Source organism: Macaca nemestrina, chromosome 8, assembly GCF_043159975.1.
Source record: "Macaca nemestrina isolate mMacNem1 chromosome 8, mMacNem.hap1, whole genome shotgun sequence".
In the NCBI taxonomy this organism is placed as follows: Eukaryota; Metazoa; Chordata; class Mammalia; order Primates; family Cercopithecidae; genus Macaca; species Macaca nemestrina.
In genome coordinates, this window is record NC_092132.1 from 119,236,791 (window position 1) to 119,262,741 (window position 25,951).

Below are 25,951 nucleotides of genomic sequence, written 5' to 3' on the forward strand. Positions count from 1 at the left end.
AGGAAAGAAAGTACAGACCAGTATCTCTTATGGATATTAATGCAAAGATTCTCAACAAATGTAGTAGCAAATCGAATCAAGCAACAGATAAAAATTATATACCATGACTGAGATTTATCCAAGAAATGCAAGGTTGATTTAATATTCGAAAATTGATAAATGTAATATACCATAGCAATAGAATAAAAAACAAAACCCACATTCTAATCTCAATAATTCAGAGATGAGTTTGCTAAAATTCAGTGACCTTTTATTATAAAAACACTCAACACACTATTCCTTAACTTGATAAAAGGCATCTATGAAAAACTCACAGCTAGCCTTATAGTTAATGATAAAAGACTAGATATTTTACCCCTAACATCAGAAACAAGACAAAGATGTCTATTCTCATCACATATATTTAACACTGTAATGGAGATTTTACACAGAGCAACACGTAATAAACACCAATAAAAGACATTCATATTGGAAATAAATATAAAGCTATCTCTATTCACAGACAACATGTCTTGTATATAGAATATTCTGAGGAATCCACCACAAATCTTTTAGAACTAATAAACAAACTCAGAAATGTTGCAAGACACAAGGTTAATACACGAAATTCAGTTCTGTATCTATACACATGCAATGAACAAAATGAAAATAAAATGAGCAAAATAATTATAATAGCATAAAAAATAAAAATACTCAAGAATAAATTTTACAAAATTAATGTAAAACATATAACTGAAGTACAAAACTTTGTTGAAAGAAATGAAATAATATCTAAATAAATAAATAAATTACATGCTCTCAGATGGGGAGACAGTACTGTTAAGACAGCAAGAATACCCAAAGTGATCTAGAGATTTAGCACAGTATCTTTTAGAATTTCAGATGGCAGCCAGTGCAGTGACTCATGCTTGTAATCCCAGCACTTTGGGAGGTCAAGGTGGCTGGATCACCTGAGGTCGGGAGTTTAAGACCAGTCTGACCAACATGGAGAAACCCTGCCTCTACTAAAAATACAAAATTAGCCAGGTGTGATGGCACATGCCTGTAATCCCAGCTACACAGGAGGCTGAGGAAGGAAAATCACTTGAATCTGGGAGGCAGAGGTTGTGGTGAGCGGAGATCATGCCACTGCATTACAGCCTGGGTGACAGAGTGAGACTCCATCTCAAGGAAAACAAAAAAAAAAAAAAAAGAAAGAAAGCAAAAGAAAAAGAATTCCAGATGGCTTCTTCATAGAAATTGACAGGTTGATCCTAAAACCTGTAGGGAAATGCAAGGACTCAGCATAGCTAAGACAATTTTGAAAAGAAAATAAAAAAACAAAACACAAATTTTCAGGACTCAAACTTTTACATTTTATAACTTACTAGAAAGCTATCTATCTGTCTATCCATCTATCGGGGAAACCTGCCCCCAATATTTCAATGTAGGTTCTTTCTATTTTCTGTAAGTGTTTTGACTGGCTGAGGAATAAAGAGAAAGAGTACAAAGAAAGGAATTTTACAGCTGGATTACTGGGAGTGACGTCACATATTGGTAGAACCATGATGCCCACCTGAGGCTCAAACCAGCAAGTTTTTTAATTAAGGGTTTCAAAAGGGGAGGGGTTGTAAAACAGGGAGTAGGTACAAAGATCACATGCTTCTGAGGCAACAGGACAAAGGCAAAGCAGAACTACTGATAAGGGTCTATGTTCAACTGTGCATGTATTGTCTTGATAAACATCTTAAACAACAGAAAACAGGGTTTGAGAGCAGAGAAACGGTCTGACCACAGATTTACCAGGATGGAGTTTTTCCCCACCCTAACAAGCCTGAAGGTACTGCAGGAGACCAGGGGGTATCTCAGTTCTTATCTCAACTACATAAGACAGACACTCTCAGAGCAGCTGATTATAGACCTCCCCCCAGGAATGCACTCCTTTCCCAGGGTATTAATATTAATATTCCTTGGTAGGAAACGAATTTAGCGATATCTCTCCTACTTGCACATCCATTTATAGGCTCTCTGCAAGAAGAAAAATATGGCTCTTTTTGCCCAACCCCGCAGGCAGTCAGACCTTATGGTTGTCTTCTTTTGTTCCCTAAAAATCGCTGTTATTCTGTTCTTTTTCAAGGTGCACTGATTTCATATTGTTTAAACACACATGATTTTCAATAAATTTTACAGTTAACACAGTTATCACAGTGGTCCTGAGATGATATATATCCTCAGCTTGTGAAGATAACAAGATTAAGAGATTAAAGTAAAGACAGGCATAAGAAATTATAAAAGTATTATTTGGGAACTGATACATGTCCAGGAAATCTTCACAATTTCTGTTCCTCTGCCACAGCTCCAGCCAGTCCCTCCATTTGGGGTCCCTGACTTTCCACAACAGCTATCATGTAGCTTTAAACAGTGCTATCATGTAGCTCTAGACAGTGTGATATCGATATATTGAGTAAATTTTAAACTATGATCAAGGGAATAAAATTGAGAGCTCAGAAATAAACCTATCAATTTATGGTCAATTGATTTTTTAAAATTGATGGTAAATAATTTAATATGGAGAAGAAATTTTTTTCTTTTTTTTTGAGACATATTTATTTAGTTTTTAATGTCTGACCATAAGGTAAGATTTATTTATTTTTTTTAATACTTTAAGTTTTAGGGTACATGTGCACAACATGCAGGTTTGTTACATATGTATACATGTGCCATGTTGGTGTGCAGCACCCATTAACTCGTCATTTACATTAGGTATATCTCCTAATGCTATCCCTCCTCCCTACCCCCTCCCCACAATAGGACCCAGTGTGTGATGTTCCCCATCCTGTGTCCAAGTGATCTCACTGTTCAATTCCCACCTATGAGTGAGAACATGCAGTGTTTGGTTTTCTGTTCTTGTGATAGTTTGCTGAGAATGATGGTTTCCAGCTGCATCCATGTCCCTACAAAGGACACAAACTCATCCTTTTTTATGGCTGCATAGTATTCCATGGTGTATATGTGCCACAATTTGTTAATCCAGTCTGTCACTGATGGACATTTGGGTTGATTCCAAGTCTTTGCTATTGTGAATAGTGCCGCAATAAACATACGTGTGCATGTGTCTTTATAGCAGCATGATTTATAATCCTTCGGGTATATCCCCAGTAATGGGATGGCTGGGTCAAATGGTATTTCTAGTTCTAGATCCTTGAGGAATCGCCACAGTGTTTTCCATGATGGGAAATTTATAGCACTAAATGTCCACAAGAGAAAGCAGGAAAGATCTAAAATTGACACCCTAACATCACAATTAAAAGAACTAGAGATGCAAGAGCAAGCACATTCAAAAGCTATCAGAAGGCAAGAAATAACTAAGATCAGAGCAGAACTGAAGGAGATAGAGACACAAAAAACCCTCCAAAAAATCAACGAATCCAGGAGCTGCTTTTTGAAAAGATCAAGAAAATTGATAGACCACTAGAAAGACTAATAAAGAAGAAAAGAGAGAAGAATTAAATAGATGCAATAAAAAAAGAAAACTTTTTCAAAAAATGGAGCCAGGAAAGCTGGATATTCAAATGGTAAATAAAGGGCAAGAGGGATTGGAGCTCTTCCTCACACCACACACAAGAATTAACTCAAATGAATCAAAGAGCTAAATCTAAGAGCTAAAACTGTAACATACAGAAGAAAATATATAAAAAATCTTCATGACATTGGATAGTTCATATATATCATCTTGGATATAACATGACATTGGACATTGGTTTCATAGATATCTTATCAAAAGCACAATCACCAAAAGAAAAAAATGTATTCATTGGTCTCCATCATAATAAAAACTGAACCTCAGAGGATACCATTAGTAAAATAAAAAGATGACTCACAGAATGGGAGAAACATATGCAAATTGTATATCTACCACGGGTCTTGTATAAATAATATATAAAATACTCTTATGACTCAATAATAAAAAGACAGCCCAATTTAAAATGGGCATAGTATCGATAGAGATATTTTCCCATTAAAGATATATAAATGGACAATAAATGTATGAAATGATATCAACATCATTAGTCATTAGGGAAATGCAAATGAAAAACACAATGAATAGCCACTTCTCATCCACTATGATGGCTGTAATAAAAAACACAGATAACCAAGTGTTGTCAAGGTTGTGGATAAATCTGAATGGTCATTCACTGCTGGTGGGAATGACAATAATGTAGCCACTTTGGAAAACCATGTGGCAGTTTTTCAAAAAGTTAATCGTCAAGTTAATATTTGATCTAGCAATTTCAATCCTAAATATACCCCCCAACGAAAGAAAACATGTCCACGCAAAGGGTTTTACATGAATATTCATAGCATCTTATTCATAATAGCCTAACAGTGGAAACAACTCTCATGTACACTAACAAATGAATAAATAAACAAAATGTGATATGTTATTTGGCTCTAAATAGTAATGTAATATTTATACATGCTACAATATGTATGAACCTCGAAACAATATGCTAAGTGAAATAAATCGGTCATAAAAGGCCACATACTGTATAATTCTATTTATATGAAATGTCCAGTATACGCAAATCTGTAGAGACAGGAAGTAAATTAATAGTTGTGAAGAGATGGGTGGGAGAGGGAAAGAGAAGTAAAAGGATTGGAGGTAATAGCTAAATGGTACACAGGTTCTTTGTGGGGGTGGATAAAAAGATTCTAAAATTGGTTGTGACGATGGTTAATGCAATTCTGTGAATGGATTACAGTCATTGGATGGTGAACTTTAAATTGGTGAATTATATGTTGTGTGAATTGTTACCAGCTGAATAAAGCTGTTACCCACCCCCAACTACAACAACAAAAATCCTCCAGTGTTAATCACTTGTTGCCTTGTGCTTAGGGAGGGTGCTATGGTACTAGAGGGGTTTTCTTTTAATTATTATTATTATTATTTTAAGGCAGGGCTCATTCTGTTGACCAGGCTTCAGTGCAATGGCGCAATCTTGGCTCACTGCAACCTCTACCTCCTGGGCTCAAGAAATTCTCCCACATCACCCTCCCGAGTAGGAGTAGCTGGGACCACCGGTATGTACCACCATGCCTGGTTCATTTTGTATTTTTTCTAGAGACAAGGTTTCCCCATGTTGCCCAGGCTCGTCTCAAACTTCTGGCCTCAAGCAATCTGCCCTCTTCAGCTTCCCAAAGTGCTGGGATTATAGCTCTGAGCCACTGCACCCAGCCCAGAGGGCTTTTCTTAGTGTCTGTGCTCCATTTGTCCCTGTCTACGTGTGCACAGAGCTTGCAGATCTTCAAGCTCTTTCCTCTTTCCCATGGTAACTATTGTTCTTCTTATTCAGTACTTTGCCAGGGTGGTGGTGGTGACTTTGGTCCAGTCTCAGTCTGAGTCAGGGCCTGTGTGTCTGAGCATTGAGGGTAAGGCTCTCAGCCTTCCTGTCTCTTCTCTCCATGGCAGCCAAGTTCTTTGTATTTGTAGAAAAATCTCCTGTAGGGAGATTTTCTGGTACATCACTTAGTGGTAAGTAACTTTGAATGGCATTGATATAGGGTTTAAGACACGTTTTTGCTTTTGTTTTTGACTTCTCCACCAGCATCAAAGTGTTATTTTCTTCTGTTTTTCCTTTTATCCACCCACCAGCCATCATGGGTCTTTGCATGTGCTCTTAAGGTAGTGGCATTTGTTGCCCCTCCTTAGAACCTTAAAGATTTAGTTTCAAATGAGATAGCATCTAGGGGATTGAGGGCAGTGAGGCTCTGAGCCTTTTCCACAGAAGCACCGCATCCCCTCTAGCCCATCTGCACTAATTAGCAGATATATATGTGTGTGGGATCCCTCTGCTCCCCTGTTCTTACACTAATATTTCTTTTGACCACCTGAAGAGATTCCATGGAAAAGAGCCTGCAAATGAATGCAGTCACCTCTTGTGTCAGTGGCCTTCATTTGTTCTATATTGTTGTGTTTTCCTATGACACTGTCTTCAGCAATCTATTACAATTTTGGTTGATGTCTTTTCACCTGCTTATATGGTGACCCTTGTCCTGTGCTCTGCCACCAAAGTCAGTCTACTTGTTTCATCTCTCCTGGGAGGGGCCTGCCCATCTTTGACTATTCAAACTATTCTGATGAGTTCAAAAGAAGTTATGATTTATTTAGTTTATCCAGATTTTTCTTATTGGTAGTGTGGGGAAAATGCTTTTTCAAGCTTCATAATTCCTACTGGAAGTAAACTCATTTCCATTATTTTGCCATTATAAATAATGCTGCAGTAGTCATCTATGTACATACATTCACATTCACTGAAGATTTTTTCAATAGGAAATGCTATTAAAAGTAGAAATTTTGTGTTTTTAATTTTTAATTTTAAGTATTTTTAATTTTAATTGCTCTTGCCATATTTCTTCCCATATTTTATAAAGATGATAACAATTGACATTTCCATTGCATATCTCTGTCAACAATAAAGACAATGCTTTTAAACATTTTTGTTAATTTTAGTGGTAAAAAGTTATACTTTATGGTTCCTTTGAGGTAAATTCCATAATTACTATTAATTTTGTCACTAGAATTTTCTATTCAGTGAATTGTTTTTCGCTATTTTTTGTACAGTTGTTTGTATTTTTCCTGTGTCTTTTAAGAATCCCTGTGTCTTTACAAATATAAGCATTTATAATAGTTTGTCATCTACATTATTTTTCCAAAGCCAATCATTTGCCTATTGATTTTTTTATTTTAGATTTTCACACATAAAATTACATATTTATGTATTCAAATATTTCTTTATATACTTATTTGATTATATAAATATGTACATTTTATATAGGTTTCTTATCTTGGTTAGAATTCTCTCCCCTTACTTAGATTCTAAACATGAAATCTCCTAGATTTTCTATTAAGGGTTTCAATTGTTTCATTTATAAAATTAAGAGTATAATCCATTTGTAATTAATTTTTGTGTATGGTGTGATAAAGGGATATAATTTTAGTTTTCTCTTAATGCACAGCTATTTTCCTTGCATCCTTTATTAAATCTCTCCCCACTGAATCCAAATATGTTATTGTTATGTATTAAATTATTGTTTTTTCTTGGATCTATTTTGGGATTTTCTATTTGGTTTTAATAATCTATATGTCCATTCTTATGTACTATCACATTGATTACATCATAGTGCAGTTTTAGTTATTCTGATATCTGTTAATGCAAATCCTAGATCACTTTTATTCATGTTCTTCTCTTTCATGATTTTCTTGATTATTATTAAGCATTTATTACTTAATATAAACTTTCTGATAATTTTATATAATATCAAGTTAGATGATTTTAATTTACATATTAAGTTTTGATAAATTTTCTACAATGAATATGACTTCATTATCTATAACTAGGAAGAGCTACATTATAGTTTTAAAAAAAGAAAAATAAGGAGAAGAATATTGAGGATGAGGTTTCTCACATCTACTCTAAGCTATGCAAAAGCTAGATCAGATGTTGTATGATACAAGCTTTGAGGCACATAAAGAGAAAAATGAATAGATGGTGCTGGCTTCTGAAAGTTATGAGCACCAAGCTGTGCACCCTAGATGGCAGACAATATCACACTCACACCCTGTGGAACATTTTTCCAATATGAAAGGAGAAATGAAATATATATATATATATATTTCCATGCAAAGTTTTCATGAATGTGGCTAGATATTGAACCTTGACTTGTGTGCCTAGGGCTTTGGTTTCCCCAGTTAAGTTTTAAGGAACACTAGTATAATTCTTGAAACCTTCAGGTGTTCCTTGCTCAAGTGTGTATGTGTTGGGGGTGGGGTGGAAGAGGAGATGCAGCTTTTAAATTTTGTTGAAAGCTCAGAAGAAAGATGGACCTGTAGCTTTATTTCACTCAAAATTTCTCAAATTTAACTTAATGTGGAATCTAAGCCATATATTTAACTTTTAATGGAATCTACACAATATACTATGGAAAGATACTGTGAAATATGTTAGTCTAGAGAGAGAGTAAGAGAGAGAGAGAGGTGTCAAATGGGCTCACAAGGCAATTAAGATGCTAAGAAAGTGGAGTGTGTCACTGGAGTGAATTTATGTTTATTTAAATTACTCTGGCCGAAGTAGAAAAATTTTTACAAAAATCTTGGAAACATAAAATCTATCTGAATTCTTGCTGGATACACATGTTTGGCTGGCCATAGATTATGCCTTGATTCTGGAAAGAAGGAGGAAAAATTTATGAGTGGTATAGTTAAAATTCTCAGTGCCCTTTCTAATAATGTCCTGATTAAGTCATCATTCTTTTTTTTATGTCTTGCATATTATTTTGCTTTGAGGCTGACAGTTGGAGTTTGGATCACTTAAAAACAAATCCTTTCCATGCTCTTCCCTCTTGTCAAGTCTTATTCTTTGCGGGAAAGGTGAGCAGCAGCCTCTGAAAAAAGAAAATGTTCTGCCTCATTTTCCTGAAGCAATTTCTAGTTAACTCTCTGCCCTTAGCAGAGGTAGGAGTATACATTGAGGTGAAAAACTGTAACTGTAACTACTCAGCTTCATCTAATGTAACACTGCCATTTCCATAGGTATGTATAGCAGTTTTGAGAAATCAAAGCACTTGTACAACTATTTTATACTTGCATTTTTAAAAAGTGCAGATTATGTTTACAAATACTATGTACATACACACATATAAACTGATTACTTAGCATTTATTCTAGTTTGAATTCTGGGGAACTAAAACAGGCAGGTATCACATGTAATAGCTGTGATGTGCGGTAACTCATTGGGTTTGGGAGCTAGAAACTGGGGTAAATTAGGTTGTGCTGAGGAGCTACACTACTGAATCTCTAAGGTTTTGTCAACCTCAAAGATTTTTATGTTCTACAGGAGGAAAAGAAAATGATTTCTTAAGGAAAGACAATAGCTTCTACATATAAGAAGTGGAGGCATAGCAGAATTAGGACTGGAACTCTGGAATTCTATTCTTAGTATGTGCTTGCTTCATTAAAGCACACTTTTTCATTTAATTTCTTACTTTGTGCCCTGTGTTTTGAAGACTGGGTAAACAAGAGAATTTATTGTTTTAAGATTTCTGAATTCAGATGGAATGAGTAGTTTGCTAGTGACCAAAGCCTTCTGCACCAGCAGAGACACTGACACTGCCAAGTAAACATTGAGTATGGATGGTCAGATGCCATACTAGGTGTCTGATGACATAACATATAACATGATTTGGGTACAGGGCAAAGGGCACAGTGATAAAGTATTACATGCCCATAAGAAGTATAATATAGAAAATGATCCCATCTTTTCATTGGAGATTATTATAAAAAATACTTTCAAGTCTTGGGCAAATAACTGACCCTGTTCTTTTAGAGATGATGATAAATATAGATGTTCTGTTCCTATCACTGATGATCCAATCCCTAGACACTTTTCAAAAGTACTGTGTGACAAACAGGATGTTATAGGCCACTGTGCCTTCTAGTGATGTGTGGAAAATTTGATAAAATGCACCAAATGTTCTGAAGACAAAAAGTACCATGTACCATAACTGATAAGTGACGATCCTAATGGTATGGGATGGCCACAGGAACAAGCTGCTTCCTCCTTTCAAACAGGGTAATATTGCTATTTCTTTATAAAGGACTTTAAATTGCCTCATATAAACCTGGTTCTCATAAGGCTGAAGATTTTCTAGACTCAATGCACCACCCACAGAGCATTTAGTCCACTCCCTTCCTCTTTTAAGTTAAAGGAAGCATGTTTTCTTTGTAAGCTGTGCCAGGAAAATGTCTCATCTCACCCAGATATTATTTTAGTGTATTAGGAAACTTAACTTCATCCTTTGCTCACCTTCAGATTCATGGGTGTTGGTTAACTACTTTCATGAAAGAACAATATAGGCACAAAATGAGATGGAATAGAATAATCAACATTTTAATGTTACATTTGCCAGTGATCCTACTGGTTAAATGACCATGTATTTTGTCTGTGTGGGGTTTGAAGGGTTATACAAGTAGGAGTTAATTTGGTTAATCTAGTTATGTATTGTGCCTATGTATGTAAATGCTTTTCTGTTCTGTTTGATAATGTAAGCAGTTGGCCATTCAGTGTGACTCATCAGGCTTTTAAAATTCGGGGTGAGAAGCATTAGTAAAATTGCTATGAAAAATGATTCAGCTTGCACAGCTGGATCACCTTCCAAAATGCTGTTCTCAAGCACATTTGTTCAGTAGGAGACTGTTGTGATCTGGTGCCTAACTTACCTCCCTCCTCCTTAGGTTTAGAGACCCAAGGCAATACTCACTTCCCTTGGAAAAATCCTGTTATGCTGGGTAAAGAGTAGATCAGAGAAGATGCTGCAGTGTTCACAGCTAACAGGGTCAATGCCTAATAGGCTTTAACAATTCCAGAAGAGAGGAAGAATGCTATTAAAAATAAATTTTGCCTGGGTGTGATGCCTCATGCCTACAATCCCAGCACTTTGGGAAGCCAAGGATCACTTGAGCCCAGGAATTTAAGACTAACCTGGGCAACATAGTGATACCCCCATCTGTACAAAATTTAAGAGAAAATTAGCCAGGCATAGTAGGGCACACCTGTAGTCCTAGCTACTCAGGAGGCTGTGGTGAGAGGATCCCTTTAACCTGTGAGGTCAAGGCTGCAGTAAGCCATGATCATGCCACTGCACTTCAGCCTGAGTGACAGAGTGAGACCTTGTCTCAAGAAAATAAAAATAAGTGCAAAAATAATAAATTTCATGTATTATAATAAAGTTTGATCCACAAACTTAGCAAACCTACAATGAATATAAAATATTTTATTTGATTATAGATCTTCTGCACACAAGATCGGGGTACTATGAAAAAATTATTTCTACCTCTTAATTTAAACAAGTTTCTCTCTCTTGATGCTCACTAGCTCACTTTGATTTATTGCTCCAGTTGGCAATATTTTAAAAAGACAGAAAACACCCACTTTTTTTTTTTTTCCAGAGTCTCACTCTGTCACTGTGGCTGGAGTGCAGTGGCATGATCTCGGCTCACTGCAACCTCTGCTTCCTGGGTTTAAGTGATTTTCCTGCCTCAGTATCCCCAAGTAGCTGGGACTAGCAGACACACCATTATGCCTGGCTAATTTTTTGTATTTTTAGTAGAGATGGGATCTCACCATTTTGGCCAGGCTGGTCTCAAACTCCTGACCTCAAATGATCCACCCACCTCGACCTCCCAAAGTGCTGGGGTTACATAGGCATGAGCCATCACAGCTGCCAACACCCTTTTTTTTTTTTAAGTCTAATTTTTGGATCTGAAAGCATCTTCAAACAGGAAGCATGTTTAGGCCAAATGGCCACATTTAAGCTCCATTCAGAGGCCCTAAAATGAAAAAGATAAAATATTTTAGAAGTACATATTGGATGCTACATGATTTTTTTCTGCTGCCTCATCTCAAAATAGTTCCATGTGTTGGCAAGTCCAGAGAAGAGAAACTGAAGTGTGCTCAGTTCAATCTCACATCTAGAAAATACTGAATCATGTTTGCAGATTTTAAGTTTTCTATTTTCTGGAAAACTTGTACAGAAAATGTTTTAAGGTTGTGTTTGAACATAGCCAAATAACAACGTGGCATTTAATAATTGTTCATAAAAACAAACTTTTTGCATATTTAGGATCACTAAATTGCCCAAATTCTCCATCCTTTAAGATGAGACACTTTCAGAGCTTGACATCAACGAACAACACTTGTTGCCTTATAATTTGAATCTTCACCACATTTCACATTCCCCTTCCCTAATTTTTTCTGGGCCCTGAGAAAATACATAAATATAAAGAGAAGATTTAGAAAAAGTGAGAAAAATATTTGGAGAAAAGGAGATGAAAAGTTGACAAGAAGAGAGAGAGACTGAATGTAGAAATGGATAACGACCAGGTCCTGTATAAAAATGACCTGAAGCAACCTGATCAGGAAGTGAAACCTCCTTATCTTCAATGAATGGCCCAACAAGCCAGCATGCTGTGAGTCAGATCTGCAGGAAGCCAGATTGCTCTCTCTAGTAACAATCCAGGAAGCTGCACAGTAACTTCTGTAATAATTGACTCATGATGGCCAGGGCTTGATTAATAACTGACAGCTTCCCTACCTCTTGTCTCCACTTCCAACCTAGGGCCAACCAGAGAAAGCCAAATATGCACCCTTAACCAATGACATAGGATGCCCTGTTTCTTATAAGGCCACCCACAGCTCTCCCATGCCAACAGCCTCCAATCAGGGCACATCTGAAGCCTTCCTACCCTCACCCATCATGAAGCTTCACCACTGCTTCGTCTGCTTTGAGTGTCTGCTTAAACATAAGTGGTGGTGGTTGACTCTTTTGATATGGTAAGCTCTGAAAAAAATAGACTTCGCTTTTTTCATTGGGACTTCATTTATTCCTATGGGAGAAAGAAAGAAAGTAAAAGAAAGAGAAAAAGGAAAGCAGGCTTATAAAATAATGAAAAAAGAAATTATCATGTCTTGTCATTCCTCATATCACAATTGCCACAGACACACACTCAACCTCTCAGAAATGAGGGTTTGTAGTGAGGTTACCAAGTTCAGCTTCCGTTTGTTATATCCTCTACCTAAGCTTCCTACTAATTTATGTAATGAAATCTTCAGAATTCATCATTTTTGGGGGGGCAGACAGGGTCCCACTGTGTTGCCCAGGTTGAAGTGCAGTGGTGCAATAGTAGCTCATTGCAGCCTACCTCCTAGGTTCAAGTGATCCTACTGCCTCAGCTCCAGAACAGCTGTGACTACAGGTATGTGCTATCACACGTGGCTAATTTTTAAATGTTTTTGTAGAGTTGGGGTTTCACTATATTGCCCAGGCTAGTCTTGAACTCCTGGGCCCAAACAATCCTCCAGCCTTGGCCTCCCAAATTGCTGGAATTACAGGCATAAACCATCATACCCAGCCTCATCATTCTTTTCTAAATGAATATTTACTCAGTATCTGCACAATGCTAGGATCTAGGGCTATGATGATATGGACCCTGCCCTCAAGAAACTTAAATTCCAATGGAGAGACCAACATTTAAATCAACAGTAAATTGGCCAAGTGTGGTGGCATGCACATGTGGTCCCAACTATTCTGGAGGCTGAGGCAGGAGGATTGCTTGAGCCCAGGAGGTAGGCTGCAGTGAGCTATAATGGGAGAAAATATTTGCAAACTATGAATTCGGCAAAGGATCAATATCCAGAATCCATAAAAACTTAATTCAACAAGCAAAAAAACAACCCTATTAAAGATTGGGCAAATGACATGAACAGACACTTCTCAGAGAAGACATGCCAGTGGCCAAAAAACATATGAAAAAATGTTCAACATCATTAATCATCAGAGACATGCAAATCAAAGCCACAATGACACACCATCTCACATCAGTCAAAATGACTATTATTAAACAGTAAAACAAAAAACAAAAAACAACAGATGCTGGCTAGGCTTAGGAGAAAAGGGAAAACTTACACACTCTTGGGGGGAATTTAAATTAGTTCAGTCGCTGTGGAAAGTAGTGTGGAGACTTCTCAAAGAACCTAAAACAGAACTGCCATTCAACCCAGCAATCCCATTTCTGGGTATATATCTAAAATAAAGTAGATCATTCTACCAATAAGACACATTCACTCATATGTTTATCGCAGCACTATTTATCATAGCAAAGACATGGAATCAATCCCGGTGTTTATAAACATGGATTGGGTAAAGAAAATGTGGTACCTATACACCATGGAGCTGCAGTTATAAAATAGAATGGAATAATGTTCTTTGCAGCAACATGGATGCAGTGAAAGGTTATTATCCTAAGCAAATTAAAGCAGGAAAAACAAAACCAAACACTGTATGTTCTCACTTACAAGTGGAAGTGGGTCCTCATGGACATAAAGATGGGAGCAATAGACACTGAGGGCTACTAGAGGGCAGAGTGAAGGGGGCAAAGGATGAAAAACTAACTATTGGATACTATGTTCACTTTCTGTGTGCTGGGATCCAATCAGCATCATGTGGTACACCCATATAACAAACCTGCACAGGTGCCCCTTGAATGTAAAATAAAAGTTGAAATTATGAAAACAAACAAAGAACAGAGTTTCCTACAACCTGTCTATTGCTTCTGTGCTTTTATTTCTGGAGTCTCAGTGCAAGTTTTCATGCGACAAGCGGAAGCTGCTCTGTGGTGGGCTCAAGCTGTCACCAGACCATTGGCAGTTGCTACAGAGCCTTACAAAGATAGTTCCTTTTGAGTTCCCTGTTACTTATCAGACCTTTGCCTTCCCTTTAATGGTGACTTGGAATATCACCCATAGGCCTGTGCCTCCTCTATTTATAGCTCCAGTTACAAATTCTCACTGGATTATCCCCTGCCTTTTAAGAGAAATAATAAACTTGGAGTAAACAAATCAGAGCTCTTGATAACCCCGCAAGCCTGTCCCATCCTGTGCTTTTTCTATTTTCCTGTTTCATAGGCAATAAAATCTAAGGATGTTGACATGTCCAAATTAGCTCTGCTGGTCATGGACCTAGTATTGAGAAAGGCAGGGTATGAACCAAAGCTGTTCCAAGGCTAGATTCTTAACTGCAGTGATCTACTACCCTTTTTTCACTTTAAATTATATTAATTTGATTTTCTAAATAACTACATGAAGCAAAATTTTTCAAAATATTTTTAATCTGAGAAAGATGGAGTGACTTGGCCAGTGTCACAAGGCTATTAGTTTGTGGATCTGGAATTTGGGTTTGGGGTTGCCTGTATCTTGCTTGCATGAAGGTTATTTATGTGAGATTCCTTCTCTCCCGGAGATGCAAGTTCCTTGATGGTGATATCAATACTTCATTCGATTTATATATCCTCAGTCCCAGCATAATTTTTATGCACAGTAGATGTTTAATAAACATTTATTTTTAAAATACCTATTTTTAAAATAACATTTATGGAAAACTTTCTTTTAAACTATGAGACATGGCTAAAGCTGAAAAAATTAGGACAACAAAATAACAGCATTTTATCATATTCCAATACCTCATAAACATTCATGACATTTCATACTGCTATACAGAAATGAGCAAATAAATAAATTAATGGGGCACAAAATTTCACATACTCCATACATATATTTTGCTTTCAAGGAAAAGGAGCAAAACTCCTCATTCCATAAGTATGGGCTGCATGCACTCAATGACTTCCTTCCAAAGATTTTAGTATGGAAAGGGTAACAAAGAATTATTTTACAATAGAAAACCTGACAAACACTGCCACAGCCAGGTGATCGAGCTTGCAGTCAATAACAATAAGTCATGTTGCTAGTATTACCCTTGATATGATGTGATCGAAATGTCAATGTACGTCTTTGGTCTTCTCCCAAGACCATAACTCCATTAGAAAAATGTGAGACAAATTCCACCTGAAAGACATTCTACAAAATACCTGGCCAATGCTCCCCAAAGTGGTTAAGATAATAAAAACCAGCAACAAATCTAAAAATATGTGCCAGCCAAAAGAAGCTTCAGGAGACACAACTACTATATCCAGTGTACTACCCTAGAAGGAATACTGGAACAGAAAAGAGATATTAGAAAAAACTGAGGAAATGTGAATGAAATATAGACTTGAGAATGTTCATTTAAATTAATATCAATTGTTGATTTAGTATAATTTATATTATTATTTGTTTAATAATATACATCAGTTTATTAATTGTGACAAATATAACCTACTAATGTAAGCTGTTAAAAATAGGGAAAACTGGGTGTGAAGTACATGAGAACTCATTACCCTATCTTTATAATTTTTCTGTAAATCTAAAACTATTATGCTTATTTTCTTAAAAAATGACCTGAAGTTGTCATGCATCTAAATTGATTTATTTTCATCATCAGTTTTTAAATACCGGATGTCTTGCTTCCCAAGACCAGAAGCCCCCTGTATTCTAATGCTGTCCTACCCACCACTCCTTGATTCTAGATGTCCGAAATATTCCGGTGTAGGAGGAGTGACAATGAAAGAAAAACGGTTAAAAGTTGGCTCCTATGAAACTTAGCACTTGAGAAGACTTGAATGTTATCATGTCTTTCCAACTCTAAGTCTAAATATATTCTTCAATTTCAATTGCATTTTATTTCAGGGCTTGGAAAGGAGAATTGTAGGATGTTGACCAAAGCATGGTAAAGTTAAGGAGTAGAAATGATAACTAGAATTTAAAAGAGAAACCATATGTATGTCTTTAAAGGTGAACAGAAATTCTACAAGGCCCCCTTTCCTATTGGCGGTGCCCAGGTAAAGTCAGAGTTAGCACGTCCTCAGATAGAATGGGAAGTCTGAAACATCATAAAATACCTCGCTTCACTGACAGAGTGCTACCATTATTGGTCAACCTGAAATCACCTTCATGTGTTTACTGATCACACCTAGGTGAAATGAGAATGTCTGAAAACTGGGGCTGCACACAGTGACAGCTATGGACAAAGGGCTTCACCCACATCCACTCAGCAGGAGCCTACCACTTCTATGTGAGCGCCATATCAAGGCATAGCAACTGGCTCATGCAACTGTGATCACTGCCCTGTCTCAGCTTTAGCTAAGCACATATTTATTCACATTCCTTTTCCACAATAGTTCAATTAAAGATCAGCGGTCAGTTACTAGCTTTGTGTCTTGTTTAAAGAAGAATATAAATTCTTCCCTACTACCACACTTGCTTAAAAGAATTGCAGTAACATTGCACCTCAGCAAAGTCAGAGGAGATGACTTCTATCTTCTCTGTTACATGAGGGATGATAGGACTTCCTGGGGATATCAGCTACCCACATGTGTTTGAGACCATTGGTTAAGATTGGGACTATAAATGAATGGATTGACCCACTCAGAGAAAATATTGGTCATTTGTGACCTGGGGTGTCTCAGTGGTATGTAAAAGATCTTGTATATTTCACTTATAAATTAGTAACAATAACCTCCCTGTTTGATTTATGTTAATCTGTTGCATTTCATTATAATTCTTTCACATTAATAGTACACCTGACTCAAACTAGTCCTTGTCCAGCTGGATGGTGGTTACTCTGAGACCTCCTCCACACTTCACCTTAGATTCCCTTGGAATTTGCAAGGGAAGTTCTGGTATCAATGGAAGAGGGAGCTTGTGTTTATCCTGTACTTTAGACATGGAAATAGCTAGCTTCGATTCTTGCCACTGGATGGGTACTGTGCTAATAGAAGTATAAAATGTCTGATTTTATTTTCTCAGAACCATATCTTAAGCATGTCATTTTCTTTGTCTGTAATTAGAGGATAATACCTCTCCTGCCCATCTCACAGGACTGTAATAAGACCCAAATAAGATAATGTGTGTTAAAAAACTGGAAATTATAAAGTGTCAAATTATAGGAGAAGATAGGGGAGAAGCAACCTTTACAAAACACCTACTGTCTGCTCATGCTGTACAAATATAATCTCATTTAATTGTTACAATCACCCTTTTAGGAAAGGAGATTCAGATAACCTGAGTAATTTCTCAAGTAGACAGTGACCAGCACATTACTCCTATGCTGTTTAAATCCCAATGCCCTGTTATCTTTTACATAAAGATGAGATGCTGGGTCATTTAAAAAAAAAAAGAGAATGCATCTGGCTCTTTTCAACACTTTATACCTTTTCCAGATGCATCTTGATAAAAAGAGAAGAGTAAGAGACAATGCCAATTCTTCGACCATCTCTGAGTCAACACAGTGAAGTCTAAATAGTGCTAGCGGGAGAGAGTTGAAAAAAAAATCTGTGGTTCTCTTGGCTACTTACATGTCACTGATCAAGTCACTCAGAGTTTTGTAACTTCTATCTTCCAATTGTAGTTAGAACTGAAAATAGAAAGATAATTAAGGGACTGCTTTTGCCTACCATTAGAGAAATGAACATGCAACCAATCGTTTAACACAATCATGATGCTGTTCTATAGAGGTGTACTATCTGAACAAAGTGCTATGGACCTGCAGTCTGTGAATTAACGCTTTGGGGTAGATAGAGGCTGCTCAAGTGGAAAAAAAGGAGCTGAAAGTCCAGGTAAAGGTAGGAAAAACAGAGTCATTAAAAAGTGTATATTTAGAAAGCAGTGATACCTCTCTCAGGAATCCATTGTCTTCATTTGTAAAATGAAGAGATGAAACGCCATCATCTCTAAATACCCATTATGCTTTCATATTTCAGGATTTCATTGTTGTCTCTTTTGACTTTTGTTTCTAATATTCTACATTTGGTGTTAGAGAAAGTCAACTGCATGAAGTAGTCCACTATTCTGCAAAAATAATACAATTAAATTTTAATATGGGCAATTTGCTGACAGGCTTATCCGCTCGGACCAGTGAGCTTTTGAAAAACATTAAAAACCAGGCTATGTGAAGGCTAAGACTTTCCTTAACAAGGAGCAATTGCCTCCCTGAGCACATTTCGTTCTCCTATAGACATTGACACAACAGGAGCCTGTATTTCTACTGAGTTTAAAAAGGGTTAAGTGTCAGACATGATCTATTACTGTGGAATGTCATCTAAAATGAATGAGGCTACTGCCCTTAGAGAGAGGATCATTGTTGGCCATCAAAGAAATAGCACTGACATTCAGTCATCTCACTACGCTTTAAGGTGAAGGATCACTTTAGGCAAATAGCAGGCAACTTGTAAGTACTTATTTTAAGAAATTGCTCCCATAGGTCCTAACAAATACCTCCTATAAATGTTGGCAAAACAGTTAATCAACTCAAAAGCTAAAAATATTTCCTGATTTGATTTATTTTAGATTCCAAAGGAAAGAAATATATAGGAGCTAATGGTTAATGAGGAGATAAAAATCTCTCTTAATTCACAGAAGCAGTCATGGATTGCAAGCTTAACTAAACACAAGGCCCAATTTTTAAAAGGAATCTTTCTCACTTTACTGGGGTAGTTGTGAGTTTCATACATGGTTTGGCTCCCCTAAATACTATATTGGGGGGCTTTGTTTAGTAGATTGTGTAAAGTGAGGGTTTTATTAAACCGTTTTGGAAAATAGATACATTAAGTGAAATGCTGTATATAATGTAATAGTTCCCATCATCCATTTTACCATGAACCATAAAAGACCAATTTTATATTTGATTTTTTGCAGTATATCCATTTTTTTTCATGTGCACTAAGGTTCAAATTTTGATTGCAAATAGAGTATGACTGGTAGGAAGCAAATTCAGCCACATTATATATAGTTGCTTGGCAATTGATTGAACTATCACAAGGTTCTTCTTGGGACTTATATCACGCGCTCCTTAAAAGTGGGATTGTAGAGGACTTGGTAGGAATAATAACAAAAATATACAAATGGTTTTGGTATGTCCAACAACCTTAAATAAAGAATAACATCAATCAAAGACACTCTAGGATTTCTAAACCATAACAGAGAGAGATTAAACCTACTCTTTTGAGATTGCAGACCCCAATTAGGATATTAATCACCTTATCTCTCTTAATTATATTCAATAGCTCGTTGGAAATGAATGATATTCTGATCATTAGAATGGACATATCTAAGAGGTTAGGAAACTTCACTTTCCTATAAACTTGTTCTTAACTTTCTCTCTACTCATGCAAATGAGCCTTGCTTCCCAGTGTAGGGACAACCAGTCCAGGCATGGAGATGAATGCATTAAGGGCCTGCGGCGGACTCTCCTGGCCTTCATCTCCACCCTTTGTTCTGCAGTTCTTCTTTAAACCTAAGTCCAAATTGGTAATTAAGCAGAACCCAGGTCAGGGTTATTCTTAAGTAATGGGACCTGCAAACCTAGTGACTCTAGGGAAACGTTTCCCAAAGTGTGGTCTTTGGAACAGCTACATAGGGATCAACTGAGTCAAATTTGCTGGAAAATTAAATATCTAGACTCCACCCAGAACTACCAGAACAATCTCAGGAATTTGTATACAAGTTTTATCTTTCCAAGTCATCATTATATTCACAGAACGTAGGTCAATGACAAAATAAACTAATAGATAAGAAAATTGTAGATTATAAAATTGCTCGGTATAAGCCAAGTTGATGAATGAATAGGGACCATTACTGCAGTAAAGTTTCACAACAGGGGCCACAGCACTTAGAAAATCCCTAAATACAGAGTACAAAATACATGGATCCTGGAGCTAGACTTCGAAGGTACAAAGAAAGTGACACATTATTGCACAAGTAGCTTGTTCATAATTCCAGTGTCTAATTTTTTAAAAAAGCATTTGACTTCACTGGTAAAAGGAAAAATGAGTCCTATTTCTTTGTAGCCCCCATCTGTGAAGATTTTGTATAGACATATTCTTTAACATTATCCCCTTTATCCCAACCTGTATACCAGACTTTATGTTCACCTGTTAATAGTAAGATACTCTCAAAAACCTGCAATGATTTTGACTCATCCACCTATCACTTCTAGACCTAAGTGCCAGAGCAATCGCAATCCTTTCTCCCTGCAGGGTTGCTGATTTGTTTCCTGCTGCCCAGAATGTAGGACATTTTGTTTTACCCTTATGAGAAATGGGGTCCCAGAAGCACTGCCAAGCCTCAACATGTAGCTAGCAGACATTTGCTATGTCCTTGTGTAACCATTTATTCCAGTTGATTTTCTTTCTACCTCCTTATTACTTTTGGCCCTTTAAATCCAGCCATTGTTATTTTACCTCTTACATAGCCTAAGGTAATAGACACCAGCAGGTACCGTGAGTCATGCTAAGTGTTTCCTGCAAAGGAACAGAGTATGATGGAGATAACAAAAGGTGCCTTGTTTAGCACAGTGGATAAAAATCAGCCACACTTCACAATATCTCCAATGCCTCTTGTCAAGGGGGAGGAAATTAGAAGCATGACTAGTGGTGTATCTTTATAGAAATCTATTCAGGTAGCAGAAAGCTTAATCTGTGCCATTTCTGGTAATGAAGTGCTAGAGACTAATTCAATTGTTGGATACAGCTGATTATAAAATTATAATAACTCATCCATTTATTTATTATTTAATCTTTGCCAGTCACTATGGCACTCAGAGTTTATTAACAGTAGGAAAAAATTATAGTTTAAAACATCTAAATCTATTATCTCCCAGAGAAAATAGAAACTTGCTGAACCTAGTCACTCAACAAATGATGAATGAACATAAGCTGTTGTCTTAATTTATAAACTCTCACTTAAGGGGCCAAAAGGCAAAAGCAAAAGCACCTCTCTCTTCCACCATATTTACCTTACATGTTCCTCTCCACAGCATTGCTCTGAGTAAGGATTTCAGCAAACTTCTCAAGCAATTAGTGCAAGACTCTGATCTCTGTACTCTAGTCCCTGGTATCCCTGATACTCCCTCATATTCCCAGTGCTTTCTCAGACTTCTGTCTCTGGGTGTGTTTGGCTTTGAAACTCCTCATGGTCCACTTTCAAGAGCACTTGCTCTAGCACTAACCTTCATAGGTTTGAATGCTGGCTGTGCCACTTACTAGCTGTGTGATTTTTGACAGATGATTTATCCTTTATGTGCTTCGGTTTATTTATTTGTAAATTGGGGATAATATCTTAAGCAATTGTGACAACTGAAAAAATGTATACATATATATGTATATAAATACTTTCAAGCACTATATAGAGAGAGATAAAAAGAGAGAACTGAAAATAGTGTCTGAAACATAGTAAGTGCTCAAAACTGTTACTTTGTGTTATAATTACAATCATACAGATATGTTCCTAAGGTCTCCATCAGGAATATTTGGTTATAAAAGGATACAAAGCCATAGAAAATCCCTTAAGCAAAGCAAACACATAAAAATTACATCTTTCTAAAGTTAAAGCACTATTCTACAGACCTTAGAGAGGGAAGTGCAGCTAGTTTCCTGGGTATATCTGTGTCAGAGCTCAGTAAGCCCTGATAATTTTTAAGGCAGATACTGCCTCTTCCTTTGAGGTCACATGGTCCCTGCATTTGGTCCAGTAAACTGTGGCCAGAGGTCCAAAATCATGAATCCTGCTTGTTTACTTAGTAATTGTTGTGGGAACATACTATATGAGAAAAATGTGAACGGGCCTAGAGAGAACATATAGATCGATTATTTTGTCTGCTAACCATAGCATGAAGCCATGCTGGAAAAATTCCCGTGATGTCTTGGCAGGCTACTGGTGAAAATCTCCTTCTATCCACAGATAAAGTTCAAATAAAGAAAACAGAAAACATCAGTAGTAAGATGCATCTTCGGGAACATCCTAAAGCAGGGACCCAAACAACTATCTCAGACTTACTAATTTTGAGTAAATTGGGGGTAATTTTGTCACATAGATGGATGAGAAATCCAAGCTTTTTGCATGTGAATTTAATTTTTGCAGTCTTTTCTTAATTCTCTTCTTGAAATAACACTGCTAGAAGCCTTTTCTTAAATATAGCATGGAGCAACAGGCTGGATAAGAATTACATTTTAATGTTTTGTAATATATAATTTAATACAACAGAGTTCCATAATGGATAACTGACTTTTAGACTCTACATATGCTTCCAGACCAGAATAAAAGAAAAAAAAAAAAAGCAACAGAAAAACTCAACTCCACAAAGAATAAAACCCCCAGAATTTGAAATTATATAAAGAGAATTAAATCTATGGATACTCTGATTAAAGTTCATGACTCTTAAATATTCTTTGTTTATGACCATTTAAAAAGCAACAGATTCCCCTTAGTTAAAACTTAAACCAAAACAAGAACAACTGTCTGTTATTGCAAACATTGTAATATTGTGTTAATACAATAATGCCTAGCTAATTGAATTATTACTGGCTACTACTGGCTATTAATAGCCAGTTACGATTTTCCACTTAAAGTGGGAAAAAAATGGAACTTATATGCCATGTTTCCATCTGCAGTATTTCATCTATTTATTATTAACAAGTTTTCGCATCAGTGGACGTAGAAGGGTTCCACTTATCTCATCCCCTGAAATTCTGCAGGGCTATAGGACTTTAGTCTACATAACAAGCAGTAATACTGCATGCCATTTTTTTTGTGAAGCATTTTATTTTCAGTGCTTGATTCTAGTCCACCCAAAGATCTTGACAGAGTCTGCTGATGTGGACACACCATGAGATCAGAGAAGCCTGTAATCTGAAGTTTCACCTGGAAGAAGGTATGCTGAGATTCATTCAGGCTTACAGTGGACTTTGTGAGAATGAGTAACTTTTATTCGATATAAATTGCAATCTCGATTTCATCTGCCACACGTTTCAGAACCAAATAGACTTCTGAACCCATGGAGGTTAGGGAAGTCCTAACACTCTGAAGTTTTGTGGGGAAAGGAGAGGCTAGGAAAGATGAATTTCATAGCAAACTCATATCTTCTTTCATGACTTGAGGAATAAGTGTAGCATGATATCTTCATTTCACATACAAGTGACTTATGACCCACAAAGAGGGACTGACTTGATCAAGTTCAAATATTTTGTCAGCAGCAAAGTCTGTTAATGTTTTATAGACAATTCCATCGGGACAGAATATGAGAAATGCATGGGAGAAAAAAAAAACAGGGTACAAAGAAAACTCCATAGCTGTTTGCAATTTTAATAAAATAACATTTCGATTAAAAATTGCCAATGGAAATGTAAGTATCCTGAATTCAAATTCAAAGGTTCACCCTGTTACTCTCCTTGAGAAAAGAAATGAGTCTAATGCACACAGTCCCAGCTTAGGTTTACCCTACCACCCACCCTACCACCAACCCTACCACCAAGCAACACAGGGAAATTAAGCTCTCTGCCTTCTTGTGTAACTTATACCAAAAAATATTGATAATAATAACAGAAGGAAAGAAGCAAAGCGATAAAGAATAAAGAGAAGAAAGCTAGTCAATGATAGAACTGTGGCTAAAATATGAGTCTTTTGATTGACAGTTAATTAGGGGCAGCACGGTTAAAAGACATACATTTTATTCCCAAACCGAGTAAGATAGGATGTTATTTAACTTCATTAGACTCAAGTTTTCTTACTGTTAGGACTGAATGAATTCTAAATTTTTTTCTCACTCTACTTTTAACCTTTTTTAATATTAAAGTCTTATCTGTACGTAGTAATGCCAAAATGTAGGAATTTAGCAAATATGAGTTGAGTAGAGCTAAGCTATCTAATTCTTAAATGTCTCTAGCATATATTTTCCAAGGTGCTTTTGGTTTCCTTCCTTGATGCCAATTGCTAACACTTACCGTGTTAGGAGCAAATCCTTTCTTTCCTGACTTCTTCACTCCCACTTTTTTCAGGTTAATCTCTTCCTGCTTTAAGAGCTTCCCACATTTTCTCTCACTTCTGCTATTGCTGTAATTGTCTTATATGGAAACTTTGTGGTACTTTAAGCAAGGAAATTTCCTTATAATTTGAAAGTGTTCTATTAATGCTGTTTCCCTCTCTTGCTTTAATTGAAAATTGGCTTTCCCCAGTAACATTACTTTTCCTGAATTATTTACCACTAAAGGCTTCTTTATTACCTCTCCTTGACAACTCTTGGGATGAGCTGATGAAATCAGACTTTTTAAAAATCTCTCTTGGCTGGGTACGGTGGCTCACGCCTGTAATCCCAGCACTTTGGGAGGCTGAGGTGGGTGGATCACGAGGTCAGGAGTTCGAGACTAGCCTGGCCAACATGGTGAAACCCAGTCTCTATTAAAAATACAAAAATTAGCTGGGTGTGGCAGTGTGTGCCTGTAATCCCAGCTACTCAGGAGGCTGAGGCAGAAGAATCGCTTGAACTCAGGAGGCAGAGGTTGCAGTGAGCCAAGATTGTGCCACTGCACTCAAGCCTGGCGACAGAGCTAGGCTCCGTCTCAAAAACACAAAAACAAAAACAAAAACAACAAAAAACAAGCAACCAAACAAACAAAACCTCTCTCATGCTGTGGCTACTTCTAGAGTGTGTTTCACTCAATAACTTGTTTAGCTTTGAAGTTTATGTCGTTTGCTTTAGCATCCTTTAATGACCTTGTTCACCACATTTATCTCTCTACATCCAGGGCATTCCTGTTTTCCTCAATGAATACAGCACTTTTATTACAATTTTGCTTTGTATTCTGTTTTTGCCATTTTCTTCATCTTTACATTCCTTCCTTTTCAGCCATATAGTGGTGAAGATGCCCGAAAGACCTCATTATCATTCAGTTTGGAATCTCTGTGATGCTTTTTTTTTCCTTAAAAAAATTACCTTTTACCAAGTCCTTCTAATATCTTATTCTTGCCCACGTGCTTTCACTGTTTTCACAGCCTCTAATCCCTGAAGCTCTCCCAGTTCTATAGCCCACCAACTGTGTCTTGATCACTTGCCTTCGTGCAAAGTTTGGGACTCCTGCTCAGACAAGGCAGTGATGCCTCATGAGCATCCTAGAATCTGCCACTGCCACTCCCAATCTTCTGCCAAGCCTACTTTATAGATCCCTAACCCAGGATAACCCTGTCAAGCCCTGTCACTGACCTTCTTACCGGACAATTAGCATGAGCTGAAGAAAGTCACGAAGCTAAGATAATTGGGCCCACTGCCATTTCACGCTAGGTAAATTCACAACTTCCCCGCTACTCAGCAATCCTTTAATTTATCTATTTCTATATTCATGGGGGATGCAGGAAAGTCTCCTACAGAGCAGCCGTTCTACATTACTCTACATTATTAACATCCTCACATCCCTGCCCCTACATGTATCATCTGAAGGTCCTAACCACACCTATTATGCTGGGCAGGATTAAAATGAAAAACTTCTGATTTGAGTTTCTCTACCTTCTTCAACATTTCAAAATTTATCAGAGGTCTTCCTGTCCCCCTCTTTGCCTATCTTAGCATCCCATAAAATTGCATCCCTCATCTTTGCTGTTTTCTCCTTTGCACCTGTTTATAACCTCTTCTCTTTCTGTAGGACCAGCTCCCATACATT

General features: G+C 36.9%; 1 long non-coding RNA gene across 1 annotated transcript in view; it reads right to left on the minus strand.

Annotated features, from left to right (window-relative positions):
* The window catches only part of LOC105476602 (uncharacterized), a 116,123-nt gene that overhangs the window by 38,628 nt on the left and 51,544 nt on the right, over nucleotides 1–25,951 (minus strand). The window contains exons 4-5 of the long non-coding RNA XR_011606547.1: nucleotides 18,139–18,314; nucleotides 17,822–17,880 (exon numbers count right to left, since the gene is read on the minus strand). This is a non-coding gene — a long non-coding RNA (uncharacterized lncRNA). The remainder of the gene's footprint in view (nucleotides 1–17,821; nucleotides 17,881–18,138; nucleotides 18,315–25,951) is intronic.